Source organism: Euphorbia lathyris, chromosome 4 (genome assembly GCF_963576675.1).
Source record: "Euphorbia lathyris chromosome 4, ddEupLath1.1, whole genome shotgun sequence".
NCBI lineage: Eukaryota > Viridiplantae > Streptophyta > Magnoliopsida > Malpighiales > Euphorbiaceae > Euphorbia > Euphorbia lathyris.
In genome coordinates, this window is record NC_088913.1 from 77,030,526 (window position 1) to 77,054,690 (window position 24,165).

General features: G+C 34.5%; 2 non-coding genes across 2 annotated transcripts; both read right to left on the reverse strand.

Moving 5' to 3' along the window:
* Positions 1-238: 238 nt before the first annotated feature.
* On the reverse strand, positions 239-312 carry TRNAV-CAC (transfer RNA valine (anticodon CAC)). The gene has a single exon. It is a non-coding gene; the product is annotated as a tRNA-Val (tRNA).
* Positions 313-13,639: 13,327 nt separating this feature from the next.
* Positions 13,640-13,712, reverse strand: TRNAV-CAC (transfer RNA valine (anticodon CAC)). Its single transcript has one exon. It is a non-coding gene; the product is annotated as a tRNA-Val (tRNA).
* Between the last annotated feature and the right edge of the window lie 10,453 nt (positions 13,713-24,165).

Here is a 24,165-nt window from a genome sequence, read left to right on the forward strand (position 1 = left end):
TTACCTTGTATAAAATAAATATAATTCCTCTTAAAGAATAAGTGCTTACTACATTCTCTTTATTATAAATTGAAATTATCATATTAAAAATAATTTATATTAAATTAAGATATGAATATTTTTTTCTTTGTGAAATTATATTGTGTGTGTGCGCTTAGAAAGAAGCCCATAATTAATACTGAGGCCCAAAAATAATATACAAATTTTAGAATTGGCAACAAAAACAAAAATTAGTTCATGTCTGAGCCCGGGTTCGAACCGGGGACCTCTAGTGTGTGAGACTAGCGTGATAACCAACTACACCACCCAGACTTTGTTGGCATAAATTAAATTTTACATTTCTTTAAATAAATAATTTATTTTTCTTTTCAATAAAGCTTCTTAAAAGACGTAATTTAAATTGATATATAAGTTTCAAGATTTGAAGCTATAATTATTATTATTATTTTTCTCATGAGAAAATAAAAATAAAAAAGAAATTCTTTTTATAGAAAGCTAAATCCCTTCTAAGTGATTCTACAAAACTCACAAACTTATAATTTATTGTAAATCAAATCAATTATTCAACATTTTTTTCAACCCTAAAATTAAGCACCATAATTCTGAAAATTAAGTGTCAAATAACTATTATGTCATTTCTGTATATATATATTTGATTAAAAAATAAGTTATTTCAAAATACTTACAAAAAATCAATAAATCATAATAACACTCGAAATAATATATTTTAAACATGTAATAAATATAATGATAGAATTTAAAAAAACAAGAAATAAATAAACAAATAAACAAAGACCAACTCAATAATGATGTAGAAAACCAAAAGAGGAGAAACACAATAAAAATAGATTTAGAAAAAAAAACAATTTACATCGGGAAGATATATTAATCAGTAAATCGAAATATAGAAGAAAAAATAGTTGGGTAGAAATAGAATCAGCTAATTGTAGAAGCGGAGAGAAAATAACTAATTTGTTTGAAGATGCTTTTTTATTGATGGGGAGAAATAATGAAATTCTTTATGTTCTTAAAAAAGTGTATACCTATTGTGTGCTAGTTGGAAGGCCAATTCTCTTTCCTTGGCTGGACGTCTAACCTTAATTCAGTCTGTCAACTGCGCAGCTCCCAATCATATCATGCAAGCATGTAAGTTGCCTGAGCCGGTTCTCAATGAGCTTGATAAAATCAACCGGCGTTTTCTTTGGGGTGAGTCTGGAGAGGGTAGGAAGATTCACCTAGTCCCTTGGAAGGAGGTCTGCCAGCCTAAAAGCAGGGGGGGTCTTGGCATCAGACAAGCTAAAGATAAAAATAAGGTCTTGTTGATGAAGCTCCTCTGGAGAATGTGGCAGAACCCTTCTTCTCTTTGGGTTCGATTGCTTTGTGGCAAGTATCGAAAGGACAAAATCTTTGGGGGCCCTAAAGAGAGGATTGGCAATTGTTCTTTCCTTTGGAAAGGGCTCAGTGCTGTGTTTGCTGAGTTCTGCACGGGGGTTGGCCTGAAGATGGGTAATGGTAAGTCCATAAGCTTCTGGTATGACACCTGGATCGGAGATAAACCTCTTATAGAGGTTTGCTGCTCTCCCCTGCCTAGCAATTTCCGCAACTGGAGGATTGCCGATGTGGTGGACTCTGATGGGGACTGGATTTGGTCTATGTTTGATTCCTTCTTGAGCCTTGATTCTCTCATCAGAATCAGGGGAGTGAAGATTAGTAACCTTGAGGAGGACAAGGATAGACATTGCTGGGCCCTGACAAAAAATGGAGCTTACTCTTGCAAGTCTGCCTTTGAAGCTTTTACTCTTGACAGATCCGACCCTCTTTCGGACACTTGGAAATCCATTTGGGCTCTGAAAATCCCTTACCGAATGAGGAGCTTCCTGTGGCTTGGAGTCAAAAGTCAAGGACAGGTTGCTGACTAATTCGGATAGACATAGACGTCACTTGGCGGATTCAGGTGCTTGCAGTAGATGCAGAGGCCAAGTTGAATCTTTGTGCCATGCCCTTAGGGACTGCCCTAAGAGTAAGGAGGTTTGGCAGAAAGTTCTTCCGCACCACATTCTCCCCTCCTTCTTTGCCTACCCTGAGAATGACTGGTTCTCCAATGGGGTTAAAGGTAGGTTAATGGCTAGCATGGAGCAGGGAGACATTTTATTTGCTATTATCTGCCACCACCTTTGGAAGTGGAGAAACGAGGAGATCTTTGGTGAGAAGACTGTTTTTATTCAGAACTTACCCGAGTTCTTCTCTAAAAAGCTCCTTACCATTACGAGGAGCTTCAAAGGGGACCCCCTTGCCAATTCTACCCAGAATAAAGAGGTTCAACTCGTTGGGTGGTGTAGGCCGAAGGATGGGGTGGTTAAGTTGAACACGGATGGCTCCTGTCTCAACAATGGAAAGATCGCGGCTGGAGGCGTGCTCAGGGACGCGGGAGGTGCCTAGTTGTCTGGATTCACCCATAACCTGGGTTTGGGCTCATCCTTTTCAGCGGAACTTTGGGGTATTCTTTCTGGAGTCAAGCTTGCTAGAAATCTGGGTATTAAAAGGCTTGCTGTGGAGTCTGATAATATGGAGGCTATTAGTATGATCTCTAATAATCATGCTTTTTGTCTTAGTAGCCAGAACCTTATCAAAGCAATAAGAAGTCTTGGCTCCTCCTTTGAGTCCTTAGAGTTCAGCCACATCTACAGAGAACAGAATCGAATTGCGGATCACTTGGCGGCGGCTGGGCACAAGGGGATGTTAGGTGTTTCCACCCTTTCTAATCCTTCTATCTATATTTCTTCTCTCCTTTTAGAGGACAGAGTTGGGGTTAGCTTTCCTAGGCTGATCCCAGGTTAGCTTTTGTTTCGGTGTTGGTTTGTTTTCTTTCCTGTTTCTACAAAAAAAAAAAAAGTGTATACCTATGGTTATATTGTTAGAATTGGTTTTAAGAGTTTCTTTTTTTACATAAATGTACATATTCTCATTCAATGTTTTTTTTGGATGATATAGTTTTGGCATGTAACTCTTTCTCCAACACTTTTTTTTTGCCTCATTAACCCATCCATTTGATCATCCTGATGGTGGATTTAAAGATACTTTTAGAACTTCCTCATTTTCTTATCAGTCATTCTTTTCGGAGCCCACTATGTCCTATAAAACAAGATAGAGGCACTCTGACACTCAACTTAGTTCATGATTTATACATAATTAAGTAAAACAACAAATAATTTCCATTTTGATTTTGAACGAATCAATCAGAAAAACTTTATTAATTAAGTAAGGCATAATACAACCCTTTTATTCTTAATAGCAATGCTAGATTATCTAGAAAGCGTGAAAAGGAAGAAAACATAAAAAGATAATTATATTTCTAACTCCCCTCACTCATTGAGGTGGTACCTTTTGAGATTATGAATGTTCTAATTTTGAGGCAACACTTCTCCCTTTTCATCTTCTAACTTATGTTTGTTGGGCCAATGTCTACATAATCTTGTAAGGTGCATCCAAGTTAGTTCCTAACTTGCCTTTTCCTTCTCGGGATTAAGAAGCTTCGGTCTTCATTAAGACCAAATCTCTTTCATGAAACTCTATCATCCTGACCTTTTTGTCGTGGTATATGGCTAACTTCTGTTTGTAGGCTTCCATAACCATGTAAGATCTATCCTTTATGGATATCCCACATCATCCATATGATTTCTTTCTCATATTCACCTCATTTGGCGCTTCATTATACAAGACTACCATGTCATTTAGAGATCATATATCCACATATATCCCTACATCTACTTTGTATATTAACACAAATAGATTTTTGCATGTACCCGTACATGGAGTGGTCCTGTAGGCCTTAAGTACATTATATAATTCATTCACCCATGCACTTTTATATTCCTCTAGCCTTTTCTTTATGCCAATAATAATGGTTTGATTAGTCACCTTAGTCATGTCATTTGATTTTGGATGAACCGATGAGGTTAAATAGTTGATAATGTGCAAGCTCGTACAATACCCTCGGAATTTCTCATAGTTGAATTGTTTCCCATATCCGTCATAATGGTGTGTGGGATCCCAAACTGAGTAATGATGTTTCTAACAAACTCAATCATTCTTTATGGAATTATTAAGGAAATAGCCTCAACTTTTACCCACTTAATAAAATCGTCTAGAACTACTACAAGGTACTTCTACCGATGAGTGCCTTCAGGGAAGGCTCCCACCAAATCCATTCTTCGGGTGAAGAAATTCTATCCCATCAACATAGGTCTCTGCTTTGCTCGGGTGAAGGTATGTGTGAGGTTGGCATATACCTGACAATTATGGCATGTTTCTACAAACTATTTAGCACATTGTTCAACATTCGACTAGTGATATGTGACGAACTTGGATTTTTGAACTAGAGTCGTAGGTGACGGTTGTCAAATCCACCAAAAATAAATATAACTTCACAGCCCTTAGGCTTGCATAAGGGTAAGTAAAGGTCATACCCAAAGGATTAATTCTGATCTAATTATAAATATAACCAGGCAAATGATAAAAAGTAAAATGGGGAATTGGAATTGTTGATTACTAAATTAACTAAAGTAATAGAGTCGAATTGAAATTGAATATAATGATTAATTGGAATTTCAGTTAAGGGATTCTCAGGCAAGGAATTCAGTTAGTCTTGATCATTGACAGAAATGATGTTTCTTCTAAATTGCATATCAGACTAGTTTGGTATATTCTTCCTAATTAATGAATTAACTAAGTAATACTGTAGTTAACTCCTAATTAACGAATAACCTTACCTCAGCGGCTAAGATTCAACACGTTAACAGTGTTATGAATTAGAAGAACCTAATCTAAGCCAACCGATTCTCAGCGATATTGATTCAGAAACTTAACTACTCATTCACTTGATATGATAAAATAAAAAATAGATGTATTAATGTCACATGGAGAGTTCTCAGTTGTCAATCTGATTATCCCAAAATACAATCTAAAGTTCAACTTTATAACATCAATCACTACTTGCTCAGATTTAACTAGATAATGACTCGTTGATTATCTAGATCCATTAGATAGTTGTATGCCAGTTTAATCAAATGAACAATTGGTTGTTATCATTCAAAAGCAAACTAATAATTGAGATAAAATCTCTAAACACAGTGAATAAGCAAATGATATGAATAAAGAGAAATACTAGAAGAAAAATGATCTCACAATACTTGAAGATACCTGCCTTTGAATTACCCCTTAACCGAAATAAAAAGGTTTAGCTATGAATAGCTGTAAAGAACAAAAGTAAGTGTTTCGAGTTTTCAGTATGAAAGATACGTTATCTGGAAAATGTAAAAGTCTAAGGAAGAAGAGAGAGAATAATCTATTCTAAAACCTAATGTTTTGTAGAAAAGATATCCCTAAAAGTTAGCTAATAAAAAGAATATTTTTCACAATCGCAAATCTCTTCTAATCTTTTTCTATCCCTTATTTTCTGCCTTCTTGTTTGAGTAGGAAAGAGTCCTGATTAATCTAAACATCAGCAGTTCAGAGGTCTTAGTCTTGGGCAAGACTAACTCCATTTTCGTTTTAGCTCCCTTGATTCAGCTAGTCTTGGGCAAGACTAACTCCATTTTCATTTCAGCTCCCTTGATTCAGCTCCAAATTCGTTTCTAGTCCAAAGTTTCTATAAGTTAAGTCCAATTCTGCTCATTTTAATCATTTGAGTCCTTTGGAGATAAATCATACCAAACAAGCAATAATTCCCAAAATAACACTAAATTAATTAAATAACCTAGCACTAAAGTGGACATTTGAACGTTGAATTGGACACTTATCAGTAGGCCTGTCATATGCTTCACATATACCTTTATATAACTCTCATAATACATAATTACCTTCCTATATGGAGATGCATTTTAAGCATGGATGGCTAAAGGATATCCAGTATAACTATCCACTTTATGCAAGATTCTTTTTTCTTGGACCAAATCTTCAAGTAGTGTTCCATCTACTAGATAATTATGGATATTTGTTCTCTAGTCCTCCTCTTGAGGCTCCTCCATTAGGACATGCTTTACCTCCATATTAGGGGACATCGTCACTTTGAATGGATATGTTAGGGAATTCCATCCTTCTAAGTTGGAAGCTTCTTTTGCCAATTTGCCAGTTTTAAAATTATCCACTATTGCCACATGGAATATCCACTAAGTAGTGCCCTTTTGCTCCAGGTTCAATAGTTTTTTACCTTTTCCAGGTCCTACACCATAGTTATATCCTTTATTGCACACAATAAACCTTAACTCGCTGAAAATGTAGGATGTATCCGGACCCACTCCTTCTATGAGCGGTAGATTGTGGATCACTGTGTTATATTTTGCTACATTGTTGGTTATGGGGAATAATAGTTTTACTACATATGTGATCTAGATCTGGGTTGGAGCCTTAATCACGATCACTACTTTGGCTCCTTCAAAAGATAAAAAGGTCATCTGTGTAAATCTCCCATTTCTCGGTTTCTTTGTGCGTCTCGGGTCCTTTCCTGCAAACTCATTAACAAATTGTGCCAAAACATGTATACAAAGAAAAAATGTTTAAAGCAACATAAGTTTAACTAGATTAATATTATAATTCAAACAATCCCCGCTAAAGGCATCAAAAACTTGAGACGTGTAATTTGGACATGATTAGAAAGAGCAAGTTCGCCCTATCGTTATCAAGTAATAAAGTGTACCCCAAGTACGAATATCAATCCCATAAATATTGTGATTATAACTTAATCTTTGTGTAAACTAACTATTATCTAGGCAAGCAATTGATGAACATTTGTGTTTTAAACTAAAACAAATTAAAATATCAAAGTAAATAACAATGAAAAATCAATATTAAGAATTTAACTTCAATGAGCTGGAACACTAGAGCTTTAGGTTTCACTTAAGTTCTTTATGCAATATGATCAATTAGTTTTATTCAAGCTCTTTATCCTATTTGAATTGTGATTTTCCTTACCAAATTAGTATTTAGATCTCAAATTATATTAGTTATATTCAATCAACTGATTATTTAAACTATGCCTAGTAGAAATAGTTTAAGGAAGCCAGAAGTTATATGAAAACCTTTGGAGCACCAAATAACCACACTAACAGATAGTTAGGATTAGCTTATGACTTTCAGTTCCATTTCAAGTGCCACTTTTTCTATCTGTGAGTAAAGTTGTCATCCTTCAAGACTTTAGAGGTGTAGCAGATTGGACAATGTTGCCCATGTTCTTCTCTTACCATCACTGTGCATAAGTTTTTGCATGTGGTTAATAAATACAAGTACAAGGTTTCATCTTTCACTGGTCTTCTAATCAGATAAGGGGGGCGGAACTTTTTAATCTCTTCAAACATTATTTGACATTCCTTAATGTATTTGTATTGCTTTTCTATCTTAATGGCCTCATAAAAAAAGGCATGCACCTTTTGATTGAGCACGAGATGAATCTCCCCAAGTTTTTTATTCGCCCATTCAGTTTTTGTATGTCATTCAAATTTTGAGGCGATTTCATGTAAAGGACTTTCTGCTTGGACCTTTTCTATATTGGTCCTTATACCATTTAGATAGATATTATAACCCATGAACTTTCCTGAGATGTCCCTGAATGTGCATTTCTCTAGGTTCAACATGAGATTGAGTTCTCCAGTATCCCAAAAACCTTTTGTATATCATCCAAATGGTCAGCAATTTTCTTAATCTTGATGATCATATCATCGATATATATATGGACTTCCTTCTCTACGACCATATATCTTTTAAGTATGTGGTTCCACTTATTCTATATCACCGGTTTGAGTAATGAGTCAATATTCAACTTATGTTCGATGAGATATAGGTTAATCCTTTTCGTGTCCTCTATGTTCCATACGAACACCTTATGGTAATCAAGTTCATGGAGCTTCCCGTATCTATCAGGGTCTGCTTGACCTAATATTCTTCAACAATAGCCGTGATGACTAGTGCATCTGCGTGTGGATTGGAAATATGGGGTTAGCTGAAGAAAACAAATAATTCAGAAAGAAACGACTATGTGACTTTTGCAATTTTAGAGTAGATTGGAGATCAAGTCTTTTAAGCTCGATGATATATTTGAATTTTGATTTTTTTGCCCAATACGTGCAAAACATGAGACTTATTTTTCACGTGGAGACATAGGTCTTTGATTTGTTACTCAGTGATACATGTCTGAAATTTACACAACTTGTCAACATTAGAACTTTAATAGTACAATAAATGATATTAATAATAAAATTACTCTAAATGAGCAATATTAAGACCATTTTATATATATATATATATATAATAAGATTTAAATTTTCAATAGGATCATCTAAACTTCTTATAATCATCTAAACTTTATATAAAAAGTTTGAGATGTGAATAAGATTTTAATTTTTTTCTTTGATCTATAATAGGTACATGTATACATGACGTTTCTATTATATATTACTTAAAAAGTTAACAACTATTTGAATATTGAATTCATTTTTATAAATGAAAATGAAGAAGAAAAATGAGAAATTGTTGATTGATTTTTTTTTTGAAATAAAATTGTTGATTGATTTATTTGTTGACTCAATAGATTAATTTTGAATATGTATTTTGTCTTATTATATTATAACTTGTTTTTTTTTATAATAAAAGCTCAATTTATTCAATATCAGCGGACAGAACAGTACAGATAAACTGGGGTGGGTTTGATCTCCACTCCCCTTGGTCGGACTCAAAAACGGCAGCCCTTGCTAACACATGGGCTACTCGGTTCGCTGACCTCTTAACAAAACAGACTGATAACACGTTTAGCTCATTGATTAGAGCTTTACAATCATCAACTAAAATGCCAAATGGGGAAATTAACTCCGTGGAACTGTTTAAAGCCAGAACCACAAGCTGCGAATCCATCTCCAAGTGAACATTTAAAAAGCTTGTCCCTTTTAACCAGCTCAAGGCCTCCATGCAGCTTATTACCTCTGCCATAAGGGGATCCCTCGTGCTGTCAATTAGCCCATTTCCTGCTGCACAAAAGCCTCCTTCCTAATCTCTTAGTACAAAACCAAAACCAGACCTGTGATTATCCGCAGAAATCGCTACGTCGACATTTAGTTTCAAGCTGTTCTGTGCCGGTTTTTGCCACGAGATGACCCTCTGTTGCTGTTCCGGTCGAGCTGTTGTATTCTGTGCTTGCTTCCAACGACTTAGATATGCTGTGGCATTGCTGAAAGAGACCGACGGTGGGACTGATCGATTGTCCCAGACTTTCGCATTCCTGTCTTTCCAAATCGCCCAACACACCATTGCTGCCACTTCTAGGATGCGAGAATCATGTTTTTGTTTGATGTATCTCTAGAAATCCTGCAAAAACATAAACCGTAAGCTAATATCCCCTACTGGGGTAAAAAGCCACATTTGTCTCACCTCCGGACATTCAACAAGTGCATGGTACGTCGTCTCACTTTGCCCTTCGCATCTCGAGCATTCGCTAGGGATATCCACGCCTTTCCCGATTAGTGCATCGCGGGTTGGTAAATAGCCAGCCAGCGCCCTCCAAACTAGATGACTGATTTTAGGCGGAGATTGTTGCTTCCACAGACTACCCCAAATGTTTTCTTCCACTTGGATAGAGCCGTTAGGGAGAGTTGTCTGTAAATGTCTGTATCCACTTCGGACTGTATAGCCTCCGCTTCTCTCCTTATTCCACCACCATCTGTCCCTGACCCTTCTATCTGAAAGCCTTATCCTTTCTATCAGTAATCTGTCCCTAGTCGAGAAGAGTTCTGCGAGAAGTGTTGGGTCCCATCCTCCATTTTGATTAATTCTGATAATGGAAGAAAAGTTATATTTGACGAAACTGGATGTAAAATATATGAGCGAAAATCAAATGAGTTAATTTTAACTGCCCCTCGGATAGACAATGTCTTTATGCTAAACCTCGAAAAGAAGTTTTCAAAAACTGTATGCTTAGTCACAAAGGAAGAAAATTCCTGGCTATGGCACATGAGACTTGGTCATGTAAGCATGGACCTCCTGGCCAAATTAGCAAGAAAGCAATTGGTTGAGGGACTGCCTGAACTTAAATTTCAAAAAGATCAATTATGCCATGCCTGCCAAGCTGGAAAACAAACCAAGCAATCTTTTCAAAGTAAAAACATTGTCTCAACTAAGCGTCCGTTAGAAATGCTACACTTGGATCTCTTTGGTCCAGTCCAGCCGCTGAGTCTGGGTGGAAGAAGGTTTTCCTTGGTTATTGTAGATGATTTCTCTCGATACACATGGGTTATCCTGCTGACCAGTAAGGATGAGACCTTTGAGACATTTTCAAACTTGGTTAGAAAAATTGAAAATGAGAAAGACCTAAAATTAGCTCATATCCGTAGTGATAATGGTGGAGAATTCAAGAACCAGAAGTTTGTTGAATTCTGTGAAGCCAGCGGCATTGACCATAATTTCTCTGCTCCTAGAACGCCTCAGCAAAATGGGGTTATTGAAAGGAAGAACAGAACTCTGGTTGAGATTGCTAGGACAATGCTGGATGAGCATAGGGTTCCAAAGTATTTTTGGGGAGAAGCTGTCAACACAGCATGCTATATTCTGAATAGGGCTTTAGTTAGACCTATACTTAAGAAAACCCCATATGAACTTTGGAAAGGACGAAAGCCCAACATTGGATACTTTCGTGCCTTTGGCTGTAGGTGTTTTATTTTAAATACCAAAGATAGCTTAGCCAAATTTGATTCAAAAGCTGATGAGGCTATCTTTCTAGGCTACTCAACAAACAGCAAAGCATACAGAGTTTTTAATAAGAGAACTCAAGTATTAGAAGAATCTATACATGTGCAATTCGATGAAACTAACCCTGCAGGAAGATACCAGCCGCTGACAGAAGATGAACCAAACTCAGCACCTGATGATCAAGAACCAGCTACTGAGTCCTTCATAAAACGGCTGACCAAGAGTAAGAGTGAGCCTAAAATTACTTTCACTGACCTATCTACTTCTGCAGAGAATGTTGAAACACAGATAGAACAAGACACAAGTCTACCAAAGGAGATAAGAGTCCCAAGAGGGCATTCAGAAAATGCAATTCTTGACTCAGCTGGAAATGGTATTTCCTCATTAGGTAAAGGTCAGAAGACACAACAAGCTGTCTGGTTGACATTACCCAAAATGGTGGAACATAATGACTCACTGACCGAAGAACAGAAGACGCTGGAATCTGATTGGCTAACGAGAACTGCTGGCAGACTCAGTGAAAGCGACCTGTAGCCGTTTGTCTCCAACGGTTATTTCGAAATTCGAAATAACCAGAAGCTCTCATAGCTCTCTATAAATAGAGCATTCAGAATCCACATTCTTCAGAGAACTTTGAGCAAGAGCCGTTATGCTGGCCAAACGTATACAAAAGTTCTCCATCAAAAGCAAAGCAAAGTTCTTACACTACAAAGTCTATTCATTTGTGTAAAAGTCTAGAGTGATTGTTTTTCAATCATCTAAGGTGTTCTAGCAATTGTTGTTTAGGACAAAATCTTTATCATTTCTAGAAGAAGAAAGGAGAGGCTGGGTACTCGGTTTTAAGTACTCAGCGGAGAGATTAGGATTGAGTAGAAGTATAGAGGAAGGTACTCTTGTCATACTCAATTGTTGATATTGTAAAAGGTTTGAGGCTCTACCTTTAAAGAGCTCAGTAGAGGATTTGAAATCTCGGAGGTGTTCCGGGGACAGGACGTAGGCTTAGAAGAAGCCGAACCTGGATAAATCTGCTGAGTGAAGTATTTCTAAACCTTAACTCCTTATTCATATTGCTTGCTTAAAACAAACTAAAACTGACCAAGTAAAAGAGGTCAAGCTGAGTTGTGCGCTACAAACGAGCAGGTTCAGGAATAGACTCTAAGTGCTATTTCCTGACCTAAGCAACGAAGCTGTCCTAGTCACTAGTTGACTGAGCCAGTGTCTTGCTGAGTGTTAAGTGCCGCTGTTTTATAAACTTTTCTTAAAGAAAAGAAATCTGCCCAAATTGTTTAAAAAAAAGGTAAAATAGTTCCTAACCCCCCCTTGGAACTATATTTGCAACCTTACAAGGGACCAACACTCCTTGCCTGTTGCTGGCTCTTCCTGCCTTCTTCGCTTAATCTCATTTAGGATAATTTCATCATTGATCACATTCAGAGGTGGCTGATCCCCTGTCCTTTCCTGATCATTCTGCTTACCCTGATTTTGGATTGAAGTAGCTCTAACCATGTTTCTGTTATTCCTGTGAATGTCCTTTGGTGGCACCTGATCACCTGGGGGACTGGATAGTAAGTATTTGGACTGGACTTGTTGAGCTGCTCTCCAGGATAATGCTCTAAGGGAAATTGGGAACACCCTTTCTGCTAGTTCCGGGTTAGGCACATCCAGTAATATGTCCTCCCAGGAACTTCCCAATATGTGCCGCGACTCTTTCCGACATAAAGCCATTGGGGATTTCATGCACCTGGACCCAAAACGCTGTGCTGTCAAGTTCAATTGCTTTCGGATCCTGTCCTTGCTCCAATGGAGCCATAATCAGCAACTGTTGTTCGAAGGTCCAGGGGCCTCCTCTCAGCACTCTGTCTCTTTCCAGAACATGATAAAATTCAAATTGGTAGAGGTTCGGGGATAATTCTAGTATGAATAAGCCTCGTGAAGGACTCCACAAATCAGCTAGAACATTCTTCATAAACTGGGTTTTAATCGATCGAGTGGTGAGAAAAATACCGATTATACTCCAGGAGCGATGATGGTAAGGGGGTGCGGCGTCTTCTGCTTGAAGGATTAGACCTGAGGCGTTTTCTTCTTCCAGTGTAACCTGTTGGATAAGGTCTGGTAACTCAGCCAACGTCGACGGCGGCGGCGGTGAAGGAATTGGCGGTGAGGGCTCAGATAGGTTTTAGGCGTAACGGTGTAAAGCTCCACAACAGGGAGAAATTCTTAATTCTTTTACTTACAAATTATTATAACTTGTTTTTTTAGCTACATTATAACTTGCTAATGTGTATATTTAAGGAAATAAATAAAGAATGATAAAATTAAGCATTTTACGAGTAACATTTGTTATTTTTTTTATTTGTTATTAAATCTTGTTTTATGTTACTTAGAATTTTAATTGTTTGAAATTTGAATTTATTTATTAAATTTGTGAAAGATTATTCAAATTTGTGGCTCTTCCAAAAAAATCAAATTTGTGAAATATTAAATTTAGGTATGTTTTTAAACTTGTAATTCATTTATTTATTAGTATTTCATTTTGTATATTTAAATGGATAATTTTATGAATAAATATCTTGTGGTACCTATAAATTAAGTGGGTCCATTCTTTTTAACTTGTATGAAATAGATGTAATTCTCTTAATCAGTAAATGGGTTACTATATTATCTTTATTATAATTTGAAATTATTATATTTAAAATAAATTAAATAATTTATATGTTAAATTAAGATATTAATATTTAATTTCTTTTCTTTTTGAAATTATATTGTGTGTAGGTGTACCAGAAATCAGTATATTATGCCTTGGTCCAGATAAAAAGTTGTTAGAAAGAAGCCCATAACTAATCTGAGGCCCAAAAGTAATATATAAAATTTAAAATTTCAGAATTAACAACAAAATAAAAATAATTGGTTATGTCTGAGCCCGGGTTCGAACCGGGGACCTCTAGTGTGTGAGACTAGCGTGATAACCGACTACACACCCAGACGTTGTTGACATGAATTAAATTTTGATTTCTTTATAGTGACTTTATAGTAACTTTTGTTTCTTTTCCATAAGGCTTAATAATGGAAAAGTAATTTAAGTTGATAAGAATTTAGCACTATTTTCATGAGCAAATAAAAAAAAGGAAATTGTTTTATAGAAAGCTAAATACTACTAAGTGATTCTATACCACTCACAAACTTATAATTTTTTTCAATGTAGGTCTGATATTATACAAAACGAATCAAACATGTAGCGTTTTAGGGGTGTTCGAATCTACCATCACGTATCTTAATTTGGATATTCAAATCCACTAAGAAACTTCTACAGAACGTTCCCCTCTAAAAAAAAAATCCTTGTGCGAACAAATTAAAGACTCCACATTCAATGTGGAGGACATCTCTTAAAGAACCCCACTTTTAATAGGACAATGAGTTCTAATACTAAAAGTATAAGGGTTTGGTCCAACCTATATATAGGCAGGTATGGTCACATACTATTTACGTTAATTCTAAAACTCACATTCAGTTTTTACTCTTCAGCCCTTTCTAAGCATGTACTGACTTAGGTATCGAACGGGCAGATGGGTAGATGAGGGTGTGCAAGGAGCCCTACCGCACAGGGCCCTAAAATTTAAAACGTGGTTAGTGAAATATAGATATTAGCTTAAATTGAAATAATAATATAATGTAATAAGATCTATTTACAATTTTCCACTCTATTAAATGCATACGTGATTTAAATATTCAACATCCAAAATTCACAACCTTATACCATTCATTCATTTCTTTTTATATTTTCTTAATACAAAATTATATTAAATATTAAGGGTTTTAGCACAGGGGCCTCAAAAAATTTAAGACGGCCTTGCGAACGGGTTTGTCGGTTTTACAGGTTTATCTAGAAAGATTAACTCAAACGTTGAAACCCTTCATCTATAATTCATAAACACCTTCATCCATAAATCATAAACACGGTTACCAATTTCAAAACAATTTAGTTGATAAAAAGTTTTTCCTTCCAAATATATTAGTAAGAAATTACATATCAAAAGCTCAAACTCCTTCTACAACAACAACAACAAAGCCTTAGTCCCGAAATGATTCGGGGTCGGCCTCAAACTCCTTCTCATTAAAAAAAAAAAAAAAAACTACTTGGTCTTTGGTCCATAAATGTAAAGTGGCCCATGATAATACAAGATTTTTTTTTTTAAAACTGGGCCAAACTAAATTATTTTTAGAGGAAATACAAAGATTTTTAATATGTTTTTATCAAATATGCAATTGTTTTTTTGGTTTAAAAAAACAGTTTTAGAGTTTTATTAAAAGCTAAAATCACTTTTTTTTTTCTTTTGAAATATAGTAAAACCACTTTTAATTTTTTAAGTACCTAACATTTTAAGAATTTTTTTTATAAATTTTAGATTGTTGTAAATAATTAACCTTACATCAAACCATGATATTTTGTATGAGACTCGGCCTTGCTGGTCTTCAAAAAGAATTTGCTGGTGGCTTGCAGGAGGCGCAACACACTCGTGATCATCCAAGATTAAAGTGTCTATGAAATTTGCTAACCAGTCTGTTGTCTGATTTTCTTCTCGAAAGACATGTTGGAATTTAATCTCTCAATCTCTATCCAGTAATCTCCAGCACTCTCGAATCAACCATCCCATCGGATGGCGGAGGCCAATCGATTTTTCCACGAACATTAGTGCTGAAATAGAATCCATCTCAAGGATCACCTCCTGTATCCCTTTTCCCAGGCAATACGGAGGCCAAAATAAAGCCCCCAGAAGCCCCCTTTCTACAAACTGGTACCATCTCGTATCAGACCACCACCTGTCGCAAAGCCTGGATTATTTTTACTGGCATCGTCAGTATTTACCTTTAGCCAATCTTCCCCTGGCGGTATCCATCTGATCCAACACTCCACCCTCTGACAACTCGGCGACACATTAGATCCCATAGCAGCGTGATACACCTCTCCAGCACGTGACAGAATGCAATTTGTCGTTACCTTCAGATTTCTAGATGCGGTTATTTCCATCCTTCCAAATCCACCAAAGTCCCATACTGAATAAAATGGACCATGGAGTTTTTTGAACAGCAGTTACAACTTTGATGTTACTGTCAATCCATTCGATTATGCTAACTACAAAAAAAAACAAACAAACACGAGCTTGAGCCGTTACAGGTAAGATGAGCTGCTGCCATATTAAGTTGTTTGTTACTTTAAGGTGGAGACCAAAATTATTTTACAGTAACTGACAAAATTGGTCGGTCACTCATCACGTGAATTCAGTTGTATATTATTGTTATTTAAAAGCAATATATCCTTGATATTACAAATGTATTAGGGTAAAATAATTTCATAATATTAATTAATTTTATGTAAAATAATTAAAATCATAGATAAAATGGTGCAAAATCATTAAAGAACATCAAGAAAAATATGAAAAAAATATATGATTACAGAAAATGAGAGAGATAGAAAGCCATTAAAGTAGTTATTTTTGTTAGTATTAGGTCACTCGTCACGTGAATGCGGTTGTATATTAGGTAAGATGAGCTGCTGCCATATTAAGTTGTTTGTTACTTTAAGGTAGAGACCAAAATTATTTTACGGTAACTGACAAAATTGGTCGGTCACTCATCATGTGAACGCAGTTGTATATTATTGTTATTTAAAAGCAATATATCCTTGATATTATAAATGTATTAGGGTAAAATAATTTTCATAACATTAATTAATTTTATGTAAAATAATTAAAATCATAGATAAAATGGTGCCAAAATCATTAAACAACATCAAGAAAAATATGAAAAAATATATGATTACAGAAAATGAGAGAGATGGAAAGCCATTAAAGTAGTTATTTTTGTTAGTATTAGGTGGATCGTGAAGATATGGTCTTTTTTATATGAAATCATGGGACTCAACATGATGTGGAATCATGTTTTTTAAATTTCATAGATTAAAGAGAAAAATATCCAAATATGTGTTCTATACTAGTTTTGCCGAATGTAACGATGAAATATTTTTAAATTCGACGTAATATTTATATTCCTATATTCAATATAGGCAAAATATATGATAAGAATCCGGAAAAGACAGGACTCACAAAATATCATATATGTATATATCTTTGATTTGAAACCAATAAATGATAATATATCATATAAATTAAATGGAATAACTACAGTTATGATTGATGAAATTATTCTATTAATCATGTTTAAAGTTTGTTCAGTTTGTTAGCGATAAAACTCTTCAAAATGATGTCATTCACACAAGGCCGATTTTAGAGGAGCCGGCGAAGGCCTCCGATTTAAGAGGATTCTAATCCTAAATATATTTCAGTTACAATAATTATTTAGATCTCAATTTATAACTAATTATTGTTTCCTATTTGAATTTAATATACTCACATATAATTTAGGGTAAAGTTCAAATAAAACCCATATGGTTTCACTAATTTTCAGATAAAGGACTATGGTTTACTTTTTGTCAAAAAGAGGATTGAGGTTTCACACTTTTAATAATGCTATTAAAACTATCTTTAACGATCTGAAAATGAAAATTTTCAAGAATTAAAGTTGTTCAATGTCATATTTTTTATGGAACTACATTTTCGATTTTAGAAAATCATATTTTTTTGGAACTTTCTCTCTCTAAACATTAACTTTCTCTCTCTTTACCAAATATGATCTAAATAGTCTCGAAATAAAAAAGTTGAAGAATTAAAGTTGCTTAGAATATTAGTAGTTTTTAAAATATGCCATTTTTGAAGTCATCAATGGTGATTTTAATGGTATGAATCGAAAAAGTCATTATTTTGCTAAATTTGAAAACTTCAGTCCTCATTTTGACAAAAAGTAAACCACAGTCCTTTATCTGAAAATTAGTGAAACCACATGGGTTTTATTTGAACTTTACCCTATCATTTATAAAAAAAACAGAATGTAGTCAATCAAAATGGAATAAAAAATCAACAAAATAGCACATATTGTCATTTTCAATCACTGTCTCTCAATAACAAGAATAACACAACTCCAACTGTTTGTTTTGGGGAAAATATTGTGTTCTGGAAAATTTTATACAAAAAAAATATTGTGCAGAAAAAAAAAATTGTGTTTGGCAACAATACTCGAAAATATTTTCTGGTGTTTGGTTACAACACTGGAAAATATTTTCCAACCACTAAATATAGATTTTCTGTATTTTTTTTATTTTCAATTGTATATATAAAATACAAAAAAGAGATTCACATGTATTAAGTACAAATTAAGCACTAAAAACACACATAAAGTGTGTAGTTTGGTTCGCGGAATGAAATGGAATGAATTTGAATTGCTATTCCAAAAGAATAGAATAGCAAAGAATGTAATAGAAATTCCTTAGGAACATATTCCTATGTTTGCTTGGTGGAATAAGATAGAATAGAATATATAATTTTTCATTCAAAATATAACATTGCCCTCAAATCTATTACTATAAATTGTACGTTTCCTCGTGTTATTAACGTTATTGTGTTTTTTTTTTCATTTTTTCGTGTTTTCACGTTTAGTTTTTCAGTTTTTCTTTTTTTCGCGTTTTTTATTTTTCGCATTTTGTTAGTTTTTCGTGGTATTCACATTTTTTTCATGTTTTTCATATTTTTCGTGTTTTTTACGTTTTTGTATTTTGTTTGCATTTTTCGTGTTTCGTGTTTTTCGTATTTTTTTTACGTTTTTGTATATTTCATGTTTTTTTATTTTTTCGCGTTATTCATGTTTGGTGTTTTTTCAAGTGTTTGCCTTTTTTAGTTTTTGTGTTTTTCGCGTTTGTTCATCTTTCATTTTTTTGCGGGTTTTTTTCTTCATATTCTCGTATTTTGTAACGTTTTCACGTAATTCATGTTTTTTGTGTTTCATATTATTTGTATTTTTATATTTTTTAACGTTTTTCCTATTTTTCTCTAAATGCGTATGTTTTGAGGAAAATGTTTACCCTTTTGAAAATGGTAAAATATTTTCCCTTATTTCTTCCTTTCTTTTCCATTGACTTACCGCTTATTTTTCTATGACTTATTTTCCTGCCAAAACAAACACTGAAAAATTGGAAAAATATTTTCCTGCAGAATATTTTCCCTCAAACAAACAGGGTCCAAAATTTATTTCACAATTTCTCTCTTAACACCGAGAGTAAAGTATTAAAAAAAAGTTGGTTTCCCCAATTTATAAACGTAGTCATGCGATTAAAAACTTACAAATAATGATTATGGTTTGTATAGTTTGTAGTAAAAGGATTTGTGAGTAAAAAAAAATTCGATCAAACAAATGTTTGTGATTTAGTTAATATGTAATTCCAGAAGTTATATATGGGTAATTTATAAAATTAGACTTTTTAATTTCTCCCAATCGTTTCCTTCAACAAATTTTGACTGAATATCTTAATTTATAAACCGCACAAACTATAGATTTCTATTTTCAAGTTTTCAAACCACGGAACTGCGTTTACAATCAATAATACAACTGTTAACTGATTCGTTCTCTATACATTGTGGCGTGTGTTATTATTTCAGTTTCTTTTGATTGGGAGACGTGTATTCTTATAATAAATTTCCAAGGATTGAATTGTAATTTTTCAAACTATTCAAGGATTAGAATTATGACTTCCCAAATCTAATTGAATGCGAATCCATTTGCTTCCATGTGAAGGCGTGAAGGGGCACCCAATCCAAGGAATTTTCTGAAAATGAGCTCTAAGCTTTGGCATATGCTTTTGAATTGAATAGGGATGGATGTGATACGAGAGCCCATCAACTTTTCCTTTTGCTATTCAAACAATTATATTAGATCATTTCTACATCTTTCTCATCTCCTTTCATACTTTTAAATATTTTAAATAGATTTTGCAACTAGCATACCATCGAGAACTCTAGTGTTATACACTCGTTAGAGATACATATCGTCTCGATTTCTCGGGTTTTCGGAGACCATAATAACACAATAGAGCAGATAATATCGAAAAATCAAACACATGATTCATGTGTTTAATTAAATCGAAAAGAAAAATAGGATTACCAACCTCGATTGAAGTGTAAAACTGAGTATGTAAGTCAGAGACAAGATTGGATCCAGTGTTGCATGTTGGATATACAAACATCCTCTATCGGTATCCACACGAACAAAACTAACGTACAAGATAATATGGTAACACTATGTCAAATGTTTATGATAGCCCCAAATCTGAATTGCCTACTTTAGAGTATCTAAATATTGCTCTATTCAGAAAAGGGTAATTATCTAAATCTCGTTGTCCACTTAAATGAGTATATATATAATAAGCCAAAAATAATTATAAATAAATATCAAATATTTAATTATTATTATTTTGAAATTCTAATCTGAGTAAAATTATTTTAAATTCGAAATTCATTAAATAAAATATCTTATAGATATTTTTATCGGGTCTTATATTATTTTAAATATCTAATCCAAGTGATATTTATCGAATCTGATCACAATTCGGATACTATGATTATAGTCATTTTCTATACATCTTAGTTCATTTGTTGTGTGTGACCATGTCGATTCATATAATATTGGTAAAAGGAAAGATATCATTTTGTTCAACAAGTCATAAGCGGTCTGTAAGAATGCATTATGATAATCCAATTTATGTGAAGAAGATAATCCCATATAATTTATTTAATAGTTTGTCATAATCTCTTTATATGATGATATCTAGATTGAACATAAGGCATTGTCTTTGTTATTCTTACCTTATTCCATCGTATAGTTTCTTGATCTCCAAGTAGAGAGTAAAACAAATTAACTGATACCCTTATCAATTTATTTGAGCACGCCCATGTATTTCTCAGTCTCACTTAACGAGGAGCCTACTGATATCACTCTCATAAAGGGAAAATCTCATATTTGTCATTAATCTTCCTTTGCATGAATCGTACTATTTCTAACCATAGCCTTTATAATTGTCCGGTTAAGGACAATGTTTAATTCTGTCAAAACATAATACACTTTATGTAGGAATTTATGGTGACATCGGGTCTAAGAATTCAATATCACTACTATAACTGAGATCACTTATAGTATTTAGACTAGTATTATGTTCGCCAACATAAACCTGTGAGTTTGATTTGTGTCTGTACATTATGTTCATCTCATGAACATCAATCAACAATCATACTAGTTTTGATTTACTATCATTCCCACAATAATAAGTGACTAATGATATTTCGAATAACTAACTATAATTCATGAATATTATTGTAAACCTAACAGGTAAATACATAAATTAATTTGTAATATTTATTAGATTAAACAAACAAATATTATATAATTGGTTATTGGCCTAGGGTACAATTACTAACACGACTAACATGTATAGGATAGAATATTATATAGTTGTTAGGGATATATATATCCTCTTATAAATATGTATCGGAAAGATTATACGTCTGTATCCTATACTTACAAGAAAGACGATTGCAAGTATATTTACAAAGCGATGATTAATATGTACTTCAAAATTCTAACAAGCGGCGATTGAAAGTATCACGAGAATGGAAGTTATTGGGACATAGGAGAGTACGAATCAAAGTAAGCACTTCCTTTCGTCTATAAATTTTTATAACTAATCTGACTTTATACTTGTCAATTGTTCCATGCACTTTCATTTTCCATTAGGAAATCCATTTAAAACTAAGTGGTTTTGTTTCAAGATGAAAATCCACTAATTCCCATGTATAGTTATGGATGATGGATTCAATTTCACTCTTCATAGTCTACTTATATAAGGGACTTATCCTTGAGCTTAAAGCTCCTTTATGGATTTGAGGTTTAGCCTCTAACATATATGTTAGAAAACTTGGTCCAAATTATTGTCACCCATGCCCCCTTTTCTTCTTTTAAGCTCCACATATTTCTCAACTTCAATCTCAATTTCTTGTTGAAGGTCTTGACTGTTTTCATCAACAGTTTCCAGAGTCCATTTGGGTCTTGATCAACCTTGCTTTCCTTGCATGGAAGTACATTTTTAAAGAATGAGCCACTCTTTGAATCCATAAAGGTGTTCTATAAACCTTAGGAATTTTAGATTCATATACAAGAATCTGATATGCATTGCTATGAAGCGCATAACTAATAAAAAATACAATTCACTGAATTTAGGTCTTTTTTTCATCCTCTTTGGAAATATAGTCATTACCTTTGCAAAACACCTCCACACTTTCAAGTAATTATAGAAAGGTTTCTTTCCTTCCATAATTCATGTAGTGTCTTGATCCACCTCACAGTTCCTTTGCCATTTTTCTATATTTGATAAACACTATAAAGTGCATCAGTTAAATCGTTTAATATGTAATAATGATAAAGAAAAGTCAAAATGCTTGATAAACACTATAAAGTGCATCAGTTAAATCAGGAAAGATCTTGCCAAGTCTCTTGAGCTCGTTGATTATGTTTGTGAATCTTGAGTTCATGTCAGAGATTCCTTCATCATCATTCATTTCAAAAAGCTCGTACAACCTCATGTGCTGGTTCACCTTGGACTCCTTAACTTTGTTGGTTCCTTCGTAGGTGACCTCCAGTTTCTTCCAGATCTCCTGCGCTGACTCACAACCTGAAATCTTGTTGTACTCTGCAGCATCTAACACACAGTGAAGCATGTTTATAGCCGAAGTATGATTTTGTAGCTTCTTGAGATCATCTTCTGTCCACTTAATTTCAGCTTTAACAACCGTTTGGCCGTCAATAGTTTCAACAGGAACAAATGGGCCTTGGACTATAGAAAGCCATGCACTCATATTTGTTGCCTGAATGAAATTTTTCATTCTGTTCTTCCAAAAGTTATAGTTAGACCCGAAGAACAGAGGAGGCCGAGTAATGGACAGTCCCTCAGGTAAAATCTGAGTTGTCTGATTTCCTGGGAGGAAACGAGTGTTGTTCTCAGCCATTGTGGGGATCAGCTTAAGATAGTTATATCTTGCTCAGTGAGCTTTTAAGCTCTGATACAACTTGTTGGTCCCTTATAACGTGACAAGGTTAGTTCCAATGGGGGGATAGGAACTATTTAAAATTTTGTCCGTTAAGGCTGACTTCTTTTCTTAAGAAAAGGTTTACACAGCGGCGCTAAGTAGTTTTAAGACACAAGCTTATTCATCTTGTGACTAAGTCTGTTTCTTTCCTTGAGTCAGGAGATAGCACTTAGATTCTATTCCTAAACTCAGCTTCTTAGTGCACTCAACTCAGTGTGAGTTCGTTACTTAGTCAGTTTTATAGCAAGCAATATATAAAGGAGTTTAAGGGTTAGAAATATGTTACTCAGCAGACATATCCTGGTTCGGCCTCTCCGCCTACGTCCAGTCCCCGGAACGCGTTTCGAGCTTTTTGAATTCTCTACTGAGCTCTTTAAAGGTAGAGCACGAAACCTTTTATAATAGAAGCTGAGTATACAAGAGTACCTTCCTCTATACCTCTACTCACTCCTGTAACTACCGCTGAGTACTATAACCGAGTACTCAGCCTCTCCTTTCTATTCTTCTAGAAATGATAAAGTGTTTGTCCTAAACAACAATTGCTAAGACACTTTAGATGATTGAAATCACTCTAGACTTTTACACAATGATTGGAAATTGGTGTAAGATTTTGCTTTGCTTTTCTCACAGAACTTCAAGTATGAATTTGGTCAGCATTTCGACTAATTGAAGATCTGCGTCGAATGAAGCAATTGAGAGGCCTTTATATAGTGACACTTCAAGCACCGGTAATTTCGAATTTCGAAATAACCGTTGGAGGCTAACGGCTTCCTATCGTTGTCACTCAGGACGTGCTCAGTGTCATTGGCCAATGCGATTCTTGCATCTTCTGTCTACGGCAGTGCTCAGCAGCTTTTATTCAGATAAACAGAATGTTTCGACATTTACGGCAAAGTCTTCCAGACAGCTTCCTGTGCCTTCTGAACTTTACCCAAAGTAGAAATACTTTGTCTATAAGTTGGTTCTGTTCTTCCGTTGACCTGACTATATTGTCGCTCAACTCAGCAGCTTCCTCTTGAAGCTTTTGTTAGAAGGCTTCTCGATCCTTCTTCATGCTGAGTCGTCGTTTCACTTGATACGACTGCGTTTTATCTTCTTGGGCCGTGAGGTCTTGATCTGTTGACTTGGGCTTGACTTCCACTTATGGGCCTTTAGACTTTTTATCTTAATGTCTTATAAATCAATAAACTCAACATTGAACAAACACATTAGTGTGAATAAATCAAAGCATTTAAATTTAATGTGTTAGAATATTTTTTATCATTTACTTAAATAATTTTGTCAAATCAAAATCATGTGGAAAGGTGTTTCAACAAATTCCCCATTTTGATGTTGGCAAAAATATTCAGTGAAGAACTCAGTGTTGAGCTCCCCCATGATAGTTGACCTTATATTACTCAAGATACTCCCCCGTAAG